Source organism: Anneissia japonica, unplaced genomic scaffold, assembly GCF_011630105.1.
Source record: "Anneissia japonica isolate Jap-2015-1 unplaced genomic scaffold, ASM1163010v1 scaffold287623_len557403_cov176, whole genome shotgun sequence".
NCBI lineage: Eukaryota > Metazoa > Echinodermata > Crinoidea > Comatulida > Comatulidae > Anneissia > Anneissia japonica.
The window spans coordinates 560,551-565,011 of NW_022683923.1; the positions used below are offsets into that span (position 1 = coordinate 560,551).

The 4,461-nt window shown below is 29.5% G+C and overlaps 1 long non-coding RNA gene across 1 annotated transcript in view; it reads left to right on the top strand.

Annotated features, from left to right (window-relative positions):
* LOC117103246 overlaps nt 1–4,461 on the top strand; it is a 10,372-nt gene that overhangs the window by 2,934 nt on the left and 2,977 nt on the right. The window lies entirely within an intron of this gene.

Consider the following 4,461-nt stretch of genomic DNA (forward strand, 5'->3'; position numbering starts at 1 on the left):
ATATACAAAATGAAACCATACTAAAGAAAAAATCATGCAGTGAAAAAAAAATATGACAACCAATTTGACGTCAGTGAATCTTAAATAATGGCTGTATAGTGGTAATAGGGAGGGTGATGTTAATAGCTTAAATTGGAGCTCCAGTCAAGGTTTTTTCTTTATTGTCTTTTAAGGTACATTGATGAGAAGAGATCTTGTGAGAGACCATGGTGAAAAAGCAATCATCAAAAAAAAAAAAATCAAAAAAAAAAAAAAAAAATCCAGTGTTTTCTATCCAGTAGTCACGGCTAGGTATAGTTAGAATGAACAGTATTTAGTTTAATCACAGTGGAACATTTTTCTGTTGATAAGATACAAAAAAATGACAAGTGGGTAATATTTAAAGATTGCATACAATTGTGTAATTTTTACACAGTAAAACAAGTCAGAAATGAAACATTTGAGTCAATTCACATAAAAATAATTATCACTTTTTTTGATACTGTTAACACAAATACACTACTTGAAAGGCATATTTGCCGGTACCTGTAGTTTGTGTGTAATTTCAACTATGGGCCTTCCTTTTTTGATTGCTAATTTACCTTCGCCAAACTCATATATACTCCTAAAAACAACAACTATTTCTATTAACGCACAAAAAGCCAGTCACAAATACGGTAACCGTATCAACAATACAGTAACCAATCCGCATAAGCGGTTGTTTCTTGGTAACTTTCAATTTCCTAGACACAACGTACCGTAGAGACTTAACACCAAATACTCAACAAACAAAGTTATATACATTGTATGCCTAGGCTATGATTGTCTGCATTGTCATCTATCAAGGTGGTCGTTAAAGTAAACTAATTCTGCATTTAATTATTCTTTGTGAATAAAGGGCTGTGGAAAAGTGTACTATTGTCCGTAAGCCAACGGTACAAAACGGGGAGATGGGTAGTTAAAATCTGTAGCAATTCTATTTTTCCCTTATATATAAGTATATAAGTAAAATGAATCTTTGTATTAAATGTATTTCAGGCATTAATGTTCCATCTCTTCTCTTCTCAGGCTTGACATCATTCTTTCAGATACTGTAGTTACATTTACATTACATTTATTGTCCATAGAAAAATTAATGTTTTTTTTTTTTTTTTTTTTTTTTTTTTTTTTTTTTTTTTTAATATTAATTTTTTAATAGTAAATTTTTTCATGAGGCTCCAAGATTTGATGGGGCAGGGACGTGAAACTAGAAATTAATTTTATTTGGCCTATTGTTGCTTATACTTTTGTTTATTCTACCTCTGCATTGCCTGTAATTCAGTACCGTATATCATGTTAACTTCCAAGTACTGTAACCTCTAATTGTAAATTCTTGTGCGAGCAAATAGCTAATATTAAAATCAAATAATAATTTGTAAACCAAAACGTTAATGTGTTTTCGGCTTATCGAACCCGAAAGAATGAGGCAAATAAAACTAATGGACTAATATTGCTTTTATATAAGACTATTCCTACAGTTTGTACTCAGACTAATAAACCTAATCAATAAATGCCAAATATAAACCAAACATCTAGGCCTCATTTCCTTATAAGCAACGATGTTTCGATTTAATTTTGAGGGAGTTTCTTTTACAAGATTTTATCACCTAACATTATCCACTAAAAATAATATTTTTTTAGCGCTAACACCATATAAAAATATTATAAATGTTAAAAAAAAAAAAAAAAAATTATACTTAATAATAGTATGCTTTAAACCTATAGCACAGTTGGAACGAACATGTATGCTTGAAGTCTGCTAATCCTAGGATCCGGGCTTAAATTTCTGTGACAGCAGGATATGTTCTCACGACTGAAAACAACTTCACTCCAAAAGCGTCATTAAGAGGCTGACGCTTATAATGTCCATTTTGTAATTCGTAAGTTAATTGCAGTCGGATGGAAATAAAATAATTAAAAAAAATAATAAAATTATGGACATTGAATTATTATATTAACAAAGATCTATCCATACACTGATAACTCCGGCTTTAAATATAGGAAGAAATGTATTAATAGAGTATTATACAATGCTTTTAGGAAAATTAAGTATATATGTTAGTAATATAAATGATTTAGGTTATATTACTTGTTTAACATTTATTTAACATAGTTTTAGTATTTATTAATAAGTTTCCTAAATGAAGTGTATCAATACAAAAAGAAGAAATAGAATGAAGGAAGAATAGGAAAGATATTCTTAGAGGCTCAAATTGGTGTCGAAAATGATATAACAACGATAATCGCTCATTAAAATATTTTACTTGTTTGTAGGGAAATTTAAGCACTAATCATCAGGGGTCAAGGTTCCGCGCCTATCACTTTTCATAACATTTTTCGAAAAAGTACTTTATAACTGTATTCCGTCAGTTTTTTAAATAACTATAGACTATGTCTCTTATACACATCTAGATGTGTATAAGAGACAGCATATATACTCCTAAAAACAACAACTATTTCTATTAACGCACAAAAAACAATATAAAACAAAATATATGAAATATAATATATAAAATATAATGTAATAGATATGTATATAATCAAAATAAAATATGATACAGGAATAATTACATACAGTAATAATAATTACGCAATTGGCTTTAGCGAATGTTTGAATTGCTCAAAACAATATATAAAAAATGTATCTCAATCAGCCCATCCGGAATATTAATACCTCTCCTTGCATCTCAAAAGCTTGTATAAAAAATTCCTCAATGTACAGTCTCAGCGATTCAGTAATAATCTCAAGAGAGAGTGCGATCGTAAAACTCTGTTTCTTTCTCCTTTTTGTTTATGGCAACAGTTCACCGCGGCGGACCCTCCGCGGAGCGTTTAATGTCCTAACGTCATTGTCCGTCTAAACGTGCAAAATCAGAATCACGTAAAAAGAAGCTGTTACATCAGTGTATAGTTACTAGATTCGTTATGTTGACACTCTGGCTTTAAAAGAAGTAGGATTTCATTTCATTGCAAGGTAGGGTTTAATGACATTTCTTTCCGATTACTAATGGGATTTTATGTTTGTATTCACCATGGTTACTATCGAGTCCTGTGTTCATTTAATAAGAAAATGTTTAATCCGTACTTGCGAAATAAGGAGTATACGGAGGTTTCCTTTATATAAAACATTGCATTCATATATAATGATATGAATGAATCTCCTGCAGAAGTCAATATATTATTCCCCAGATAGGATGATCGTCCATACATGGTGAGGATAGGCCTATAAAGTGGTAAGTTACTTCCTCAATGTTTAAGAGGCCGAAATTGTGTGCGTATGCTGCTGTTCATAGGCCCAATTATTTATGCATTGAAAGCTGCGTGTTGAAGTGGTAATGCTAGGAAAACATAATTTTAGTGGAAATGTTTGCCATTTGTACTGATTCAGCATAGTAAAAAAAACACATTGATAAATCGCTACACTAGTTTTGTCATGTGAATTGATCATATATATGAACTAAAAAAATGTTTAGAAATATGAAATTGATATGAGAGTTACACTTCCATCCACAAAAAAAAAAAAAAAAAAAAAAAAAAAAAAAATTATGGAAGAGTGGAATACTTCCACCAAACATTAAAATGTTGGCAATTAACCAATCACAGATACGAAGACAAATCTGCACGTTTAATCTGTTTCCTAGCTGGTAAAAGGCCAAAATACCAAGTTTGATATTGGTCAGAGTACAATTGTTAAAAGAAAAATGCATTGCTCTTTCTTTTAAGAATAGTTTGCAACATTACCATGCAATATAAATTTTAGACTGTAATATTAACTAACTAGACCATTCAAAAACAGCATAAAACATACATTTATCAAATTTATATAGGGCCTATAATTATAAAGTAAATGACAGCAGCACTTTTGAGATTAACAATATAGAATTTTAATTCTATATTGTTAGTCTCAAAAGTGCTGCTGTCATTTACTTTATATTGTTCTATACTGTATCAGACTAACGCAGCTATACTTTTTATTCATCATGTTTAAAATTATAGGCTTTACATGGTCAATGCATGGCTTAATAGTTTAGATATAATATCTATGCTAAGTTTATAAATAAACATGTTAATTAACATTTATAATTTTATAATTAAAGAAAATACAAATATATATGTGCCAAAAGCTGTGTTTTTTTAGAAGTTGTGTATTTATTGTTTTGATTATTAAAGTAAAAGTCGTGTATTCTTAGTAGTGAATTTAAATAAACTTATTAATTTATATTGTATATATCTTACTAAGCAATAGCGTTGTTTGGTCTATAGGCCTAGCTAGAGTGATTACTGATAGTACTTACTTACATTTCACAGTGTACCATACTTCTAATTGAGGAAATACTTAGTAAATCAGGCTAAACACATTTTGTAAATCGTTTATGAACGTTAATGCAATAATACTGGTAAAGAATATGAAAAAAAAAAACTTTCCTATATTTGATTTTTAAC